Consider the following 18,755-nt stretch of genomic DNA (forward strand, 5'->3'; position numbering starts at 1 on the left):
CCCGGACGCCCCCTAAATCCGCCTAAGCCCCCTCCCTAAACCCGCTCATGTCCCCCTTCCATTTCAAAATTCCGCCTTCGCTACTGCTCCGAACCCCCCCCGTAAGATGGGCCCCAGCAAAAGGTCCCCAATCAACCCAGACCGCCCCTGATGGTGAGTCGGTCGTTTAAGTCTCCCACGTGGGTGCGCAATCAAACTCCAGAAACTGGCATGTCGCTCGCGAGGGACTGGCCCAGCTGCTTGCGTGGCAGGGAACGGGTAGGAGGCGGGGGAGAGGGGAGGGAGAGGTGGGGTAGCCACCCCCTGAATAGAGAGAGCTCCGACACCCTCTCCTCTCACGAGTGAACTTCGGTATAAATTGCGAAGCTTCGTCAAGTACTGGTCGTTTTGCCCGTGCTCTTCAATGGTTCGAGGCTTGTCTTCCGTACGTAGCTGTCGTTAGTCTTACTATGCTGCCCGTCTCTGGTTCACTTTCCTTCATCTTCGTGATTTCGATCTGGTGAAGAAACACCACTATGTCGTAGTGCATTGACGACCAGATAGTGTAGTTGTCTTGAACTTTATTCATTTGATGATTTAAATGAAGAGCCAGCTAAATTGAGTTCCGGATTTTTAACTCTCGTAGTAAGGTCTTAGTAAGTACATATTCAAACTATTGCTTGTATAATGATTGATATTTGGTCGTGCATGACGTTTTTTACGCACTAATGCATATAGTAATTCTTGAAATATTGTGGTCATTCTGTGTGACACATTTTAAAGGGTATGTATGCTAACTCTATCTTTTATCTTATTTCCAGGCCGAAGTTGAAGTAAATTTCATTACAAGTCGAATCAGATTACTTGGCGTAATTTGACTTCGTTAACTTGCACGTGGGATATCTCAGTCAGAAGAACAAATTTCCTGGAAAGAGTATTTCCAAGACTTACCCACGATTTCAAATGGTTGCCAAAGATTTCCACGAGGTTTCGGCTGTACCTCCGATCGCACGACTCTTCATTGTAGCGCTTCTCGCTGATAATTTGCCTTCGTAAAGCTGGAGAGACTGCGCTACTTCGGAATATTTTAGTGGTGAGTTTTATTCCTAATCTCGAAAGTTTCCCGTGCCTAATATAATCGGCAGAGATTTAAGATGTTATCCATTAGATGGATAAAGAAACTTATATTAATCTAATTGCCGCTTTAATTTTTATCTTGTATTGGTTGGTTTTTAGTACTAGTTTTTTTGTTGACCAAGGTTAATTTTATTTACAGGTCGCGTGTCCAGCACGAACACTTGGAAAGCGCGATTAGGGTGCTTGCTGCAAGTGTATACGGTCTGGGGGATCAGTTTTCACCTGGCGACAACTTCAAATCGCCATTTCAATGTGGAATTTGACTGATTCGAAAGAGAGAAGTGAAATAGTCGCTATTAAGTGGGCTCTAAGATGAAAATTCTGAACGTTGATCCATCGTAACGTTTTGGAGAAATGCCCTTACACCAAATCTTGAATTCTTCGGGAACTATTTTTATGATGGTGAGTTAAATCTTTGTTCACACGTTTGGATTGCCGGCGTGTTCTTTGTTCAATCACGCATCGTTAACATTAAATTACATGGTTGAGCTACTCGTCTACTTCGCTTAAGTTCCGATTGATATTCTTTTCCTACACCGTAATCATGACTTCATTTCAATTTTCAGGCCTTCAATGACGCTACTTCAGGCCTCGACATTCAGCATTCGATATCACCTTGCTGTACGTTCTTCTGCAACATCCATAGTGCATCAGCTGTTTCGTTCGATTCTCCCGCGAGGGACTACCATCCGAATGAAAGCTTCAACTTATTGCTGTTGTTCAGTTGGAGGTTTCGTCTGGAATTTGGACATCATGCTGCGGCTCGGTGAGTTAATATTCCCTTCTTTCCAATTCTAAGTGACCACAGTGAACTCATTTATGTCAGTGTGAACAATGCAGGTTGTACGTCAGTTTTATTGAGATATTGAAGTTCAAAAACAATAGAACAAAAATATTTGGTGCGCGCGCATCGTGCCATAAGAGGCCCAATAAGGCCCAGTTCAAATCTTGTAACTGATGGCAAGCATCAGTACATGGAAGTTGCGATGGCGATCACATGGGACAAATTATTCAGTGGATTTATTCCCTCTAAAGTTTGAGAAAAAGAGGATTTACCTAGCACGTATCATTAAATGTATTAGATTATATTCTTTATAAAATATGCGCAATGTCATGTTGAATATCAGTGAGTATTTGGGAGTAATTATTTAAAGCTGTTGTGTAGGCATTAGCGGTACTTTAAAAAAGTACGGGTATATTGTGGCGAGTATTAAAAAGCAATAAAAGTACTCACCCGGTGGTACCGGCGAAAGAAAACTAAGCCGGTACTTTTATTATTGATAACATACGTAAATAAGGTTAAAACAACCGTTCGCATTGCCCTAATTATCCGGTATTTAGGAAAATTAGAATGCCAGGCAGAATGAATGCACAGGAGTCATCGAAAAGCATTTTTTTTGCGGAATCCAGTTAGAAAAATATTGGAGGCTAGTTAATTTGAAAGTGAGAAGGGTAATAGAGGCGTAGTTGTCGAAGTCAACGTCATGTGAACTATTTCGGTTTTAAGTTTTTTGTCTGACTCTGGCACAGTCATCAGGAAGTCTTCTACAGTCATCATTTTGAATAAATCCTTATTATTAAAAGACCTGATGATGCAAGTCTGACACATACTTCGGCTGTATAAAAAGCACGCGATTTGTGTGAAAAGAAAGGCACTAATTATTTGAAATATCATTCTTTCTTCGTGATTAAAAATATTTTAATACTCTAATGCAAAGACACTTAATTGTATGGTTTTACATTACCAAGTTCAGTGTTAATCATGCATAGAATACTGCGATCAAATAAATTTCGATGTGTAGATAATTATGCCATTTAGGTTGGAGAAATAAATAAATTTTGTGGTTCAATAAAATTGATTTTTTTGCCTTTTCTGGCTTAAAATATCTTTTACCTAAATAATGATAGCACGTGCCCCAAAGTCAAGGCTTTCTAAAGTGCCTACCATAAAATTATTAGAAAATAAGAATGGAACTTAAGAAGTATACTCAATAGTTCAATGTCAAGTATAACATTTTCCATGCATTATTGTATTTCTTAAACTCCTTCATACCGTATTTTGACAGTGAATATAGAGCATACAGTATTATTGTTATCATAGTTTAATGTAGAGGTATTTTTATTGCTTGCTTATAGCATAGTTCAGTCTAAATAGTCAATCGTTGCCTATTAAAACAATAAAAATTTCAGCACATGCACAATGCATTTTTAGGGGTAGGTGAGTCCCCATACCTTCAGCCTATGACTGCTGTGGAAGACCCTTTGAGAATAAAGTTTTATGATTGGTAACAAAGAGGGATGGTCAAAAAATATCCACAGGGGAGAATGATGCCTCGGTAGCTTCGCTGGCTAAAGCACCAAACTGAAAATCTGTGTATCCTGGTCAAGGCGAATAATTTTTTTTCTGTGGATTTTTGGTGAAATCATGATTATTATAAATACTAAAATAGGGGAATATAAGCAGTATTTTATTACTAGAATGAGAAATATAAAAAATCTTAATATATGTAATTATGCTACTTCGGTGCAGGATTATAATTTTAATGGTTTCACACTGCCATTGTCCCACTCACGATAAAACTAAAATTTATGGGTCATGAATTGAAATTATAAAGAAACTGCAGCAATTTACCTATCATTTATTTACTAAATTTGCCAATTCAATTAGGACTCAATGAAGAAACTATAATTAATTCATATTTTAATTCTTTATTGGATTGCATAATGTATTATATGGGATCTTTATGGCGTTATTTAGGATTGAGTCAAAACCTGTATCAATTATAAATTATGAACTTCTTACAAATAGCTGTTTAGCTCAAATTATGTTAGAGTTACAGGAAGTACCAGCCATATTACTACTGGTATTTCTGGTTCTGGCGCAGTAGTACAGCTTTTAAATACTGACAATCTAAAATCTAAATACAGATTTACTGGAGTAGACAAAAGATATGCAAAAGGTATATAGGTACAACAGAAGACTGGTATTTCTTGCCCATCCCTAGTTAAGTGAACGAAAGAGACCGCAATGAAAAGTTGAACAAATGATAAGTACATTATTTTGGCATTAAGGAAAAATTGTCGTGGATGTTCTGAAAGCTGTTATGTAGTGGGCATGTGCTTCCCTATTCTTAAAGCTACTTCAAATTTTTTCTTGGACGCTTTGATTTTAAATTTGCATCATCACCATTCTCTCTCGTTGACAAAGAGGGTAGTTTCCTTCATCAAAGAAAACGAAAGGCATACAATGAAATTCGTTACCCACGATTAGTGTATTCATAAAATACAAATATTTGGTTTTAGAAATCCCAGTTTAGACTAATGTTAATGGTCAATTTTAACCTCATTTGAAAAAGACAAGATTGGCGCCCATGCGATGCCACTTCATGTGATGGCACAGGGACCTAGATTCTATACTAGTGGTCAGGAGTTTTAAATAGTCTGAGATTACTAATGCATGAATGTGGCACAGAGCTCAGGGGAAACAACTCTTAATAATCACCTATTAAAATTGCCTAGGGTTGGAAAGTTTCCTTCATTTGACTTGACAATAATCCTTATGTAAGCAGAGCACTACCTGCTAGGAGGGTACTCAATGCTCAGCAGCAAGCAGCCTGCAGTGGTGTTCATAGCCTCGCACCCGGGTGGCATCACACAGCAGCAGCCAGACGTCACATGGGCTTTTCCTAGCATTCATATTAGCAGTCACATTTTCACTCTTGGAAATTTTCACTTTTCATTTAATGTTAAAAAAGTAGATATCAGTTATTTTAAAACATCTACCAGCATGAAATATGTGCTCCAGGAGTAATAATCTTTCGATTTAGGCAATAAACAAATGATAGGAAATTTACCATATTATATGGGATGTTATGGGAGGTGTAGTAATGAATCTTCTGTTTGAGCAGTTAGAGGTCAAAGGTTTCCGCAACTAAATATATTGATTCTACTGAAATAAGGATGTAGGGAGAGACATATAATTTAACATGAGCCGTGGGGGTTGCAAGTGCACACTTTATGCCCTTGGTGCCCATGATCATGTTATTATATCAAAATGTTAGGTTTTGTTGTTACATCGTTAATTACTGTAAGAGTTCAGTAATTTAACAAGGCCATGCTTCTCAAAAGCGGTAACTTGGGCATGTCAAAGTCATTGAATGATAGTTACCTGATTGAGATGCACTTCAAATGAACCTGATCCTTTGACTTTTATTCATTGCTTTTTCCTAAATTTTTTTTAAAAAAGGTTTATTAGATTACTCTCTTAAGGTAGTTTATATACTTGGAGGGGAGAGGGGCCCAGATTAAATGAAGTAGGTTTTTAATATCAGATGAGGGCATTGAATGATATTTTAAATTTGACAATGATATAATCTTAATGGGTGAAAGTATTTACGTTATCTCAGAAGGCTATGATATGAAAAATTTCAGGTTTTGCTTTATGCAAAGAAAGACTAATGTGCTTTGTTCATTCTACTTAGTCAAAAAAAAGTCTCTCAATAATAGTGCAAAATAAAACTATTCATAAGAGGCAACTGGTGTTATATGCAAGTGGGATTAATACTACAATGAAAGGCTACATGCAATTGAAATGTAAGAAAAGTTACTTGTGGTAGGAGGGTTTAAGTATTATTGAAATTGCAAATGGCTGGTAATTAAAAGGCACAAAATTTCCTCATTTCAGTGCAGTTAGAGGAAAGCCCTGTGGACGTTCCACATGTGGCCTGGTGAATCTTATATGATAGAGGGGAGTACTATGAAAGCTTATGGAATCATTTGTCAGTGCTCATAGTTTTTTTAATTTCATCATATATTAACCAAAGATATATTTTGGCTGTAGGTAACTCCATTAATAAGCATATGATAATGTTTCAGACATCAGCTGGTTCAATGTATTGTCATCTTAGTGCAGGGATGCGGACTTACAAAAAAATAGGGAGGGGCCCAGACCTGGGATCTTGCCCCAAGAAATTTTACAGTAGAGAGTTTTAAGTTTTTTAAGCCTTTTAGTCATATGATCAAAATTAGAACCCTGATAACTGGAATCTTGATACCTGGACACTCCGGGGAAAATCGACAAGTGCGACACATTTTTTCCTCAACACCCATAACAAATTTTTGATGGGGCTCGGACCTCCTTAGGCCCTATGGAGTAGCGCCACTGTTAGTGTTATTCCAGAATAACATTCTTTGTATACAGCTGAGGAGAAAATTATTTCAATTTAGTTTTTAGTGTGTTCCCTGTGGTTAGTTGCTACAGATCTCTTAGCACTGTGGAGCTATTATTCCCAACATTTTCCCGTGTTGACTAGCAGCCTTTTGGTTTTAGCCACATGTAACATCACCTCTTGATATATTATCTGAAAATCAATTTTTGCAACTAAAACTTGGCCATAAATTATTAAAATGATTGTGTAACAGTTGCTCCATTGGAGATTCTGAAGATTCTCATAGCACCTCAGGATCTACCTCTGGTGTAAAAGACATGTAGTTTGAATGGTGATGAAATGAACGAAATTATGTAGATTTGAATTTATCAACTAGTTTCCTTGGCATGTAAAACATTATATTTTGACCTATTCAGGTGCCTGGCACTGTATGTACTAGATCAGCCCCCTGTGCCTTCTATGAACTCAACTAGCATTGGCCTGTTCTATTCATCTCGACTCATGAGCAGCCTAAAAGCCAATATTTCATTACTTGTGCCTTTGCTTTTCTTTTAAATTTGAATTAGTCTGCATTGGAGTACTCTTCCATTCTTTGTTCTATTTTTCTACAGCTAATCCTTTTCAGTATCTTTGATGCAAGTTTTCTCGGTTGCGGTCCTAAAATGTTCACAGGTCTCAGCTTCTTTCCTCTTAGGAATTGGTATTATGCTTCTCTCAAAATCCTTTGGTATCTCCACTGTTACATACTTTTTGCTTATGGTCTTGATCTGCTTCATCATATTTTCTCCTGCATTTGTGATTGGCCCTCCTAGTGTATGGTAAATGCTAGATGTTATCTTCATTTGTGGGTATTATACCACCACATCAGTCTGAATGTGGAATTGACTCTATCATGTCGTCGTTCTCAACTTTCCTTAAGTTTTCGTTTGCTATCCTTAAGGTACTACCGTTGTATAATTTTCAGATTCTTTTGATTTCTTCACTTAGCATTCATTTTAAGCATTAGTTGCCCATTTCCACTCCCTTCTCTATTAGCACTGCACAGCTTTTATTTTTCTCCACAACTGGCATCCTGATGGTTCTGATTTCTGGTTTCTGATCCACCATGCACGACATTACCTACGGACATGTTGTTTATACAGCATATTGTGCATATAACAGACTTAGTCATCAAATACATAATCAAGGAATTGAATGGTTGAGTTAACCTTGCTCACTTTTTAGTTATGAAAATATGCGCAGCACACTAGCATCTACCTCTGGCAGGATATTACATCTTACACCTTTGAAATGGTTCCTTATTATCCTATAAACAGCCACTACTACTTCATTCCCAAGGAATTTGGTAAGTCTTTGCAGACATTTTTCATCCATCTCTCTAGCCTTCCTGGCTGTGCGACACATCTTGTTCCCTATTCTTCAATAACTGTACTGCCCTTCCCCTGTTTTTGCACTCTTGTGCTGCTGTACCGAATTCTCGTCTTGAAAGAGAGGCTCCCATGTCATCCACTTTCCTAGTTTTCAATAGCTCTCATTGTTAGGCCTTTTTCGTAGTCATTTCAAGATATACTTTCCATCTCTTTGTCATAGTTTTCAAGCATCAGTTCTCAATGTTCTCCCTAATGGTGTCACATATAATGCCATGGAAGTGGTTCCTCACCATCCTGTATCCTCTCCACTTTTTCTTGCCGAAAATTTGTTCCACTGGTCCTCAAATGCATTTTTCATCCATGCTTCTCCAGCCTTCCTTGCTTTACTACAAATCTAGTTGCCTATCCTCTGGAACTTTACTGTTCTTCCTCTGTAATTTCACACTGGTACTTTCTTCTTTCATTGATAAGACTGAGGACTTCCTATGGGATAGCTAATTTAATGACTTTCCTATTTAGAGGAAATTCTTAGGTGGCTCCCTCTATTCCTATTAAGTTGCACCAGCTATCTTCCACTAATATCGTGTACACATCTTGTCCTGCGCTCCACAGCTTCTTTATGTCAGTCAGTGGCGCCGACTCCATGGGGCCTGAGGGGGCCCGAGCCCCCTCAAAGATTCGTTTGGGGGGGCGGAGCCCCCTCAATTATTCAAGAAGGTAATTAAGTTATATTATGCTTTGTGAAATCACATAAATATATTTGTTATTTTTATTTCCCATGTTTGACGATAGTTACCTTTTAAAATAAATTCAACAATGTGTGTTGAAACAAATAACTACATATAAGGTTAAGCAGGTTATCTGAATCAAGTGGTGTGAATCATGGTAGTGTTTCGGTGCTGCGACACACTTTGAATTTAACCTCTTCCCGGGGCAAGACCTCCGATATGGGCCCCCCCAATATTTTTTATAAGTCGGCGCCCCTGATGTCAGTTGATACTACCCATCCTGCAATTTTTCAACCCTCCAAAATTTATTTTACTGCTTTCCTCAGATTTTTGAATTTTAAGTGGTATTTCATCATAAGTTATGGTCAATGTCAATATCTGCCCATGAGTAGATTAAGTGATCCTTAATCTGGTTCCTCTTTTTCTTAACTAGAATGTTTCGAAATACTAGAAATTTTGAATCTTTGACGTCCCAAGGCATTTTCCATGCTTATCCTCTTAGTATGGGATGTTTTTCATAATGTGGAGCAACCACTAGTCTGTATTCAGAGCAGAATTTTATTAGCCTTTCTTGTTTTGGGTCTTCTAATCCATAATTCCTGGCTATTCTCCTAACTTGGCCTTCATAAATGACTGCAATCTAGTCGCCTTAAGATTTTCACCCCTATTACTTATTAAATTTCTTCCAATACGTCTCTGTAGATGTCCTCCACTTATATTCAAAACCTGATGTAGGCAAGTAAACTTGCCCCTATTCAGTAATTGCCTCTTTGGTCTCCACCTTAATCATGATTTTACTTTCATTAATCAGCAGGTAGGTTTTCACATGCATCTTGGCTTTTTCAGCATTCATCATCATCACCACTGGTCAACAATCCTGGGATTGGTTTGACGCAGCTCTCCACTCAGTTCTCCTATCAGCTAATCTTTTCACACCTACGTATTTCTTCTCTTTCACATCTCTCTTTACTTGTTCCATATATTTTGTTCGGGGTCTTCCTTTTCCATTCTTGCCTTCCACTTGTCCCTCGACGATTGTCTTAATCAGGCCATTATGTCTCAAGATGTGGCCTATAAGGTTGTTCTGTCTTCTTGTTAAGGTTTTCATGAGGCTTCTCTCTCCTACCCTTCTTAGGACTTCCTCGTTACCAACTCGGTCGATCCATTTGATTTTCATCATTTTTCTGTAGCACCACATTTCAAAGGCCTCTATCCTTGCTTTCTCCGCTGCGGTCATTGTCCATGCCTCACTTCCGTATAGGAGCATACTCCAGATGTAGGTTCTTATAAATTGTTTCTTTACTTCCATATTTAAGTTTCCCGCTGTAAGCAGGTCTCTCTTTTGGTGGAATGCTCTCTTCACCTGGGCTATTCTGCTGATAATTTCTTTCTTGCTTCTCCCGTCACTAGTTATCTTGCTTCCCAAATAACAGAATTCATCCACCTCTATCAGTTTTTGCCTCCCTATTTTAATGTTGGTCTTGACTTCTTCTCTTCTGCTGCATACTAAAATCTTGGTTTTCTTCGTGCTTATTTTCAGTTGATATCTACTAATTACCCTACCCATATTAGCCAAAATATTTTTCAAATCCTTCTGTTTCTGCTATAACGGCTGTCATCGGCAAATCTCAGCATGCTAATTTTTTCTCCATGGATATTCACTCCCAATTCATTTTCTTTGATTTCATTAATGGCTTTTTCAATGTAAAGTTGAAAATTACGGGTGACAATATACAGCCTTGTCGCACTCCTTTCTTAATTCTTGCTTCTTCACAGCTGGGCCCTGATTTTATCACGGCTACTTGGATTTTGTATTAACTGTGGATGATTCTTCTGTCATCATAAAGAACCCCAATTTCCTTTAGGATTCCAAGCATTGTGCTCCAATCCACATTGTCAAATGCTTTCTCTAAGTCCACAAACGCAACGAATGTTGGCTTGTTCTTTTCCATTCTCTTCTCTATGAGCAGTCTTAGGGCCAATATTGCTTCCCTTGTGCCTTTGTTTTTTCTGAATCCAAATTGGTCCTCATCCAAGTACTCTTCTGCTTTTCGTTCTATTCTTCTACAGATGATCCTTGTCAGTATCTTTGACGCATGTGTAGTAAGGCTAATGGTCCTAAAATCTTCGCACTTCTCTGCTCTTTTCTTCTTAGGAATAGGGATTATAATGTTCCTCTCGAAATCCTTTGGTATCTCACCTGTCTTATACATTTCACTAATGATTTTGTATAGCTGGTTCAACGTCTTCTCTCCTGAATTTTTAATTAGCTCTGCAGAAATGTCATCAATGCCAGACGCTTTATTTATCCTGAGGTCTATTACAGCCGCATCAAATTCCGATCTTTAAATTGGGGCTCCCATGTCATTGGTATCCACTTCCCTCTCGTTTTCGATAGCATTCATTCTGAGGCGACTTCCTTTGTACAAATCTTCCAGATATTCCTTCCATCTCTTCCGTTTGTCTTAGTTTTCAATATGTAGTGAAATAACTTTTCAAATAATTTACTGTAACACGAATGTCTTCAGCAGGACAGACTAGAGTGAAACTTTCCTTTGTGGTTTAATGGAAAATTTACAAATCCCTTTGAATAGGTCCTTAATTAGAGTATATCTTGAAGGCTGTCACAGCTGGTATTTTGTAGCCATGTGTGTTCTTAGAAAAAACTTCTTTAGCATCTTAAGTTGTACGTGGATGGGATGCATGGATGATATGAATGAGATGGTAATTGTGGGTGAATTAGTCCTGCAGAGCCTCTGCCTCATGGCTTGTTGCACTTAAATTTAGAATTTTCACGTTCAGAATGCTGTCAGTAGTTTTGTTTCTGTCTGAAGTATGTTGAGTTGATCAGATAGGGGTCAACTCAAGGTTGGTTGGTGATATTGGGTGGAACTTGGTGACAGGAAACTTAGTAAAAGATACACTTAATTGTATGATCCACAAAAGTTTACTTGACCAACCCAGGTTTTGACATGTGCATTATGTACTTTGGGGGAAAAAAGTATCCCAACACATTTTGTGCCACCATAAAACACCCCCCCCAAGAGCTCAGACATTTTTAAGCTAAATCTATTTTACTTAATTGGATTAATATTGTTGATAGAATAGTGTGAGGATTAATAAAATATCCCTCAGAAGGCTGTAAAAATCACCATTATGAATGATTTATCTTAATTTTTTCCGGCAGAAGGCCTCTGCACCTCCCCGGTGGGTATGCAATACCCCAAGCCCCCCAGTATTAGTTGCACCTGAAACCCCCCCTAGCCTTAATTCCTAGCTGCGCCCCTATCTCCACATATGGAAGCAAGGAAGATTGCAGAATTTGCATGTAATCACCAGATGCCATTCGTGCTAGTGTTTTGACATATGCTCCATGCCCAGCAGTGGAATTGGCAGCCCAAAAGCTAAGGCTTACATGGCCTGATTTTTTTACTTAAAATATTTTTTTGGTGCTATCTTAAATATAAAAGAAAGGTTAAGCTCTTAGATAGGCAAACAATCACATAAATCTTTCTCCATAACTGAATCATATTTACCTAGAATTTCTTGTCCTCCACAGCTGAACATGCCCACTTTCATCACTTCTAAATGTCTTTTAGTCAGTGAAGATGATGAGATCCCAAAGTGTAGGATTCATATCCACATACGCATGGGCAAACTCCAATCTTGACACCTTGTTTGCTTCTCACTTTTCTTGCTGGCCAGCAATTTCTTACAACAGCTTTGTGGAGACAGTTTCTTACAGTTCGTATGCTGCAATTTAGGTTTAACTGTCTCTGTATTGCAGCCACCCCATCAATGCTGATGGGATTATCAATAGCACTTTGATGTATATCACCATCAACATCCTCTGTTGTACACCTAGGCCTCCCTCATCTTCTCAGATTTAATGCCTCAACACCCTCGGTGGCATTTCACCCAGTAGTACACAGTACTCCTATTGATGTTCATTCTTAGTGGTATTTCCGCTGCTGTAAAGCCTGCCTCTATTAACCTAACTACTTTTCCCTCTCGCCTGGTGATAACTTCATCTCAATTAAAGATAGCAGTATATCCTTCTCCATCCAAAGAAAAAGCGTGCTGGGAAATGAGCTCTTTGGTGCCCCTAGCAAAGCTAAAAATTCTTAAAAATCAACTGCATTCAAATATGTGGCCCATCAAATATGTTAGTTGACTGTCTTGTTTACCTCAGGATAAAGCTTGCTATGGCTGGTAGGGATTTATTTAGTTTCATTGAGACATGCCAAGGAAAACTCAAAGGAATGGTTCCTATGTGTGCACATGATGCCATCAAATGCACTTCTAATCTGTGGAGTTCATCACAAATCATACTCTGGGTTGAGAGAGACTAGGTGGTCGGTCATGCATTTGGATGACAAAGAAAGGAGAGAGCGTTGTTTGATTTTCCCCACTTCGACCAAAGAATAACTACACACTGTAAAGGAAACATCTTTTCCCAGAGAGTGATAGTGGTGGAAAACCTTTGTTGGGATACTTTTTCCCCCATAGTACATTTGAGAATGACTGAACATGCTGAAACCTGGGTTAGTCTAGTGAACCTTAGTGGGACATAAAACTTCATGAATCTTTAATTATGTTCCCAGACAGGGGTGCATTGGAAGTGAATTTGAGGAATGAGTATGAGCTAAGGTTAATTGTGATCTGGGAGCGAAATTGGAATAATTTGTCTTGGGAGTAATCACCTAAAATGTCATTCATATGGTATTGGATGTTTGGAAGCATTGATAAGAATGCTAACAGATTCTCTAACCCTCTGAATCTCCTTAATATAATGTATAGTAACTGCTTTTCACATTAACTATTGGTACTTTGTTACTCTCCCATTCAATATTTATGACTGTCTAATTTAAAGAAACGGGTAAAAGAGACAAATGGTATTGAAGGTTTTCTGATTAGCGGAAGTGCTTGCCACTTAGTGATAAGTTGAAGCTGTAATTGCCTGAGTGATCCATTAACGAATCGCCTTTATCGACTCAGTCATCTTATAGGAGTGTTATGAGAAGCAATAGCTTGCTCTAAACTACTTGTGATTGCACTGCTGAAAATTTACAATATGCTTGAATAACAATTATCTTAATTTTGTTGCTATTTATAGGGGTGATACATCATGAATAGTATCAGACTATGGTATCAAATTTTGTGGTGATAGGTGTTATCTTGCTCAAAAAACTTTTATCCCTTGGATATCTATTAAAAGAATCTGAATGCATTGACTTCACAAGGAAAAGAAATTGAATGATTTAAAATTACTTCTTCGCCTGCACAATATGTATATAAATTTTTCTCAATCTAATAAACTTTTCTTTCCTTTAAAGGAGGCAATGGACTTCATTAAATGCTGTCTAGTTAGTGTTGAGCCCCTGAAACTACATCCGTGGCAACGAAGACAGACCTGCATAAGACAAAACGGTGAGGCATCTGCTTTATCATATTCTTAAGGGGGATGGTCATTGCTGCCATTGGTACTACACAAAATGCAAACTTGCGAAAAAATAAGTAAGGGGGTTGTATTTTTCTTCCTTCATTCATGTATTCAGTAAGATTTATAAGCACAATATGATAACATGATACAAGCGAGGAATTAGTGAAATCTATACCATAATGGCCAAAAAGTGGAAAAAGAGTAGGATAGAGTTTTAATGAAAATCAAACAACAATTCAAAACCTTAATGGAACAAACATGAGTTATGAGATATGTAAATGTAATATTATTTATTTCAGGTAGGTATTTGGCCCAAACACTAACAACAGTTGAAATAGCTGACATATGCAGATTCAATGACGCATAAACTAAGGAGCTTCTCACATAGAATAGGTGCTGAATTACTATGACATAGGGCCTATATTTAAAATGCTAGCGCAGTAGGGGCTCCTCTTACAAGAAGGCCGTCGCCAGTGAGAGGTGAAATTTGGCTGCCTGGGTCACTATGGAATAGGGTGTATATGTGAAATGCTAGCGCGACAGGGGCTCCTCTTACAAGAAGGCCGACGCCAGTGAGAGGTGAAATGTGGCTGCCTGGGTCACTATGGAATAGGGTGGATATGATAAATGCTAGCGTGACAGGGGCTCCTCTTACAAGAAGGCCGTCGCCGGTGAGAGGTGAAATGTGGCTGCCTGGGTCACTATAGAATAAGGTGGATACGTGAAATGCTAGCGCAGTAGGGGCTCCTCTTACAAGAAGGCCGTCGCCGGTGAGAGGTGAAATGTGGCTGCCTGGGTCACTATGGAATAGGGTGGATATGATAAATGCTAGCGCGATAGGGGCTCCTCTTACAAGAAGGCCGTCGCCAGTGAGAGGCGAAATGTGGCTGCCTGGGTCACTATGGAATAGGGTGGATACGTGAAATGCTAGCGCGACAGGGGCTCCTCTTACAAGAAGGCCGACGCACGTGAGAGGTGAAATGTGGCTGCCTGGGTCACTATGGAATAGGGTGGATATGATAAATGCTAGCGCGACAGGGGCTCCTCTTACAAGAAGGCCGTCGCCGGTGAGAGGTGAAATGTGGCTGCCTGGGTCACTATAGAATAAGGTGGATACGTGAAATGCTAGCGCGACAGGGGCTCCTCTTACAAGAAGGCCGTCGACAGTGAGAGGTGAAATGTGGCTGCCTGGGTCACTATGGAATAGGGTGGATACGTGAAATGCTAGCGCGACAGGGGCTCCTCTTACAAGAAGGCCGACGCCAGTGAGAGGTGAAATGTGGCTGCCTGGGTCACTATGGAATAGGGTGGATATGATAAATGCTAGCGCGATAGGGGCTCCTCTTACAAGAAGGCCGTCGCCGGTGAGAGGTGAAATGTGGCTGCCTGGGTCACTATGGAATAGGGTGGATATGATAAATGCTAGCGCGATAGGGGCTCCTCTTACAAGAAGGCCGTCGCCAGTGAGAGGCGAAATGTGGCTGCCTGGGTCACTATGGAATAGGGTGGATACGTGAAATGCTAGCGCGACAGGGGCTCCTCTTACAAGAAGGCCGACGCACGTGAGAGGTGAAATGTGGCTGCCTGGGTCACTATGGAATAGGGTGGATATGATAAATGCTAGCGCGACAGGGGCTCCTCTTACAAGAAGGCCGTCGCCGGTGAGAGGTGAAATGTGGCTGCCTGGGTCACTATAGAATAAGGTGGATACGTGAAATGCTAGCGCGACAGGGGCTCCTCTTACAAGAAGGCCGTCGACAGTGAGAGGTGAAATGTGGCTGCCTGGGTCACTATGGAATAGGGTGGATACGTGAAATGCTAGCGCGACAGGGGCTCCTCTTACAAGAAGGCCGACGCCAGTGAGAGGTGAAATGTGGCTGCCTGGGTCACTATGGAATAGGGTGGATACGTGAAATGCTAGCGCGATAGGGGCTCCTCTTACAAGAAGGCCGTCGCCGGTGAGAGGTGAAATGTGGCTGCCTGGGTCACTATGGAATAGGGTGGATATGATAAATGCTAGCGCGATAGGGGCTCCTCTTACAAGAAGGCCGTCGCCAGTGAGAGGTGAAATGTGGCTGCCTGGGTCACTATGGAATAGGGTGGATACGTGAAATGCTAGCGCGATAGGGGCTCCTCTTACAAGAAGGCCGTCGCCGGTGAGAGGTGAAATGTGGCTGCCTGGGTCACTATGGAATAAGGCTGATATATCAAATGCTAGCACAATAGGGTCTCTCAGGAATTGGCGCTGGCTTGTGAGAGGCGAAATGTTTATTTGCATCACTCTAGAATTTTTGTATAGGTCTTAAGTTAATACATTCTCATTTTCATCTCAAACACACAAAGACACTGCCCCCCACAATGTTCCTGTCATCCATGCTGCCTTTGATGTCTTTCCTGCCTGCCTTCATTGAAGATTGGTGTTTAGTGTCAAGTGAATGGTCATTTTTCATTGCCCCTGTGTTGGTGAATGTGCTTCTGTTTATGGGGGCTAGTGTTGTGCAAGTGATAATTAGTGATTGTGCATCGTGGGATCGTCGATGGAAAGCTGAGGCTCTGCCTACGTTGGACCTTCCTGTGTTGTGGTAGGGACTCGACTCCTTTCCCTGCATGATCTAGGAAAACTGCTGCACTGGCAATTAGCTTAGGCCAGTGTTGCATTCATCGTAGGGCCCTTAAGTTGGATTTGAATGGGAATGGTGTGACCAGCAAATGGTGTACTAGTTTGGTTATGTATTTATTCTCATGTGTTAGTCTTTCAGGTTAGGTTTAGGCCACCTCTGAGAATTTATACATGCTTCTCTGATATTGCCATCGCCTGTTTGTTCCATTGCCATTCAAATTTAGCTTTAGTGGGCGATAGAGAATGAACACTTAGAGAAACATTTTATGGAGGGAGATTAGAAATTTAATTTCATTTCATTGAGGCATCTTAATTCCTTTGCCCAATCCTGATACTATTAACATATACCAATTTTCAAGATCCTAATCTTCATTAGGCTGGCAGGTTTGACGAGATGTGATCTTGAGGATATTGTGTCACCTGGCTTAGCTGCCATTAATCTGTTAATTGTTCCGTCCTTCAGTGTCCAGCAGGAATTGGAGAGTCCTCCACACTTAGAAATGGGTATTAGGTAGGGCCATGGGACTTTTCTTTTCCTGCAGGCTCTGGAGTTAAGGTCCTTGATAACTCATTTTGAGAGTTAGGGTTTCAGTTCTGCCTTAGTTTTTATGGTATTCTACTCAAATATTTCTGAAACAAAGGTTTCACTACACCAGTCACACATTGAAATTAGTTTGATTCGGCTTAATATTAGTTTTAATTCTTAAGTGGCTATTAACATTATAAGAACTGTAATTGGATTGTGAAATGTCATTTGTTACTACTAATAACTTTACTTTTCAGGACTTTACATCCCTTTATTTAAATCTTTCATTTTCGTAATTCCACATTAAGATTAATGCAAGAGAATTCAATTTTAAAGAATTAGATTCCTGTTTTATATTTGCCCTTTTATTCAAATTATTTAAAAAATTTAATCATTAAGTTTTCTATTTTTTTATTAAGATTTTAAAATTTTGTATGGAACCTGATTTTTTTCTTCTTAATCACAAGGGTCATATCATCTGAACACCTAAATTAGTAATTACTCTATCTAAAATAAAGCAATCATGGAAATTAAATTCCAATTTTGAATTTGAAATGAAAGATATTTAAATTTATTCCCCATGTTTGATTTGTGTTGCATGATTAGAATGCAGAAGACTAATACAGTTTCTTTTCTATTGCTTTTATCCGGTGGAGTGATGTTGGCCTGTAACCCTCTGTGGTTCCTGTGTGGGAATGTAACCTCATCTTGCTGCTCCACTACATATCCTGGAAGTAGTCATCGCTAGAATAACTGTGCCTTGGCTCACTAGGAGTTTGCTAATTTTTTTTGGGCAGTGAATCAATTTTTTGAGGGAATTTTTATTCCTCGAGACAATGTACTGCCACTGTCTGGATCAAAATAGTCAATTCAAAATTGTTTTGAAACTTTCAATCAAGACTACTGCATTTAAGAGTGGAAAAGTAATGCTCTTACAGCATTGTAATATTCATCTAGCTTCTTTGTCTATTATGGGTTGCCTTCTTGGTGCATGCCTGAAGTTGAATCATTCTAGTTTAGTTGGTTAATATTTTTATCACCTTTAATGCTTCAGTGATGCCTCACTCCTATGAATTTAAATGCTATCTATTGTTATTGTTAATTTAGTTAAGTTGATTTGATGATGGAAAAATTGACATTAAAGTATTGATTTATTCTTAAGTTTTGTTGCTTGGCTAGAGTATTTAATGGTAGATCCACCTCTAGGAATTCATATACGTACATCACTTTAGTGTTGTTGATGGTCACACTTATGTCAACATTTTTCTTTGTGTAATTTTTGATGTGAATAATTTCTCGAGCTATTTGAATGAGAAATATCAATTTAAAGATTCCCATTGTACCTATGTTAAGGTTTCACTCTTCTTGGTGTATAAATCTTGTTGTAATTACTCAAATATAGTTCATAATGTTTTCCATAAATTATTTAGAATAATTTTCTATTTGTCTTTGCTGCTCCATGTAACAATAAATGAATGTTCATAAACAATGTAACAGTAATGTTATTTCTTTCACCTCTAAAATTGTATGCTTAATACAAAATAAATTTTCATTTTCTCTCTAAATTATTTTTTACCTTCCATTAAGATGTATAATTATCCTGGTATATCTATTTACTTAACATCAATGGGATTTATTCTTGCTAATGCAGTTTGTAAGGTCACGCACATGCTTTGGACCCTCAATGATTAGGTTAACTCAGAAAATTGAGAACTAAATAAGTCAACTGACACATTTCTCTGGGCATGACATGCTGTGATAATTCGTAGTTATGTAACAAGGAA

General features: G+C 39.0%; 1 long non-coding RNA gene across 1 annotated transcript; it reads left to right on the forward strand.

Annotated features, from left to right (window-relative positions):
- The first annotated feature begins 387 nt into the window (after positions 1-387).
- On the forward strand, positions 388-14,100 carry LOC124171647. Its single transcript, XR_006867896.1, has 5 exons — positions 388-635; positions 801-1,072; positions 1,256-1,518; positions 1,683-1,882; positions 13,719-14,100. It is a non-coding gene; the product is annotated as an uncharacterized LOC124171647 (long non-coding RNA).
- The last annotated feature ends 4,655 nt before the right edge of the window (positions 14,101-18,755 follow it).

This window comes from Ischnura elegans, chromosome X (assembly GCF_921293095.1).
Source record: "Ischnura elegans chromosome X, ioIscEleg1.1, whole genome shotgun sequence".
Taxonomy (NCBI): Eukaryota; Metazoa; Arthropoda; class Insecta; order Odonata; family Coenagrionidae; genus Ischnura; species Ischnura elegans.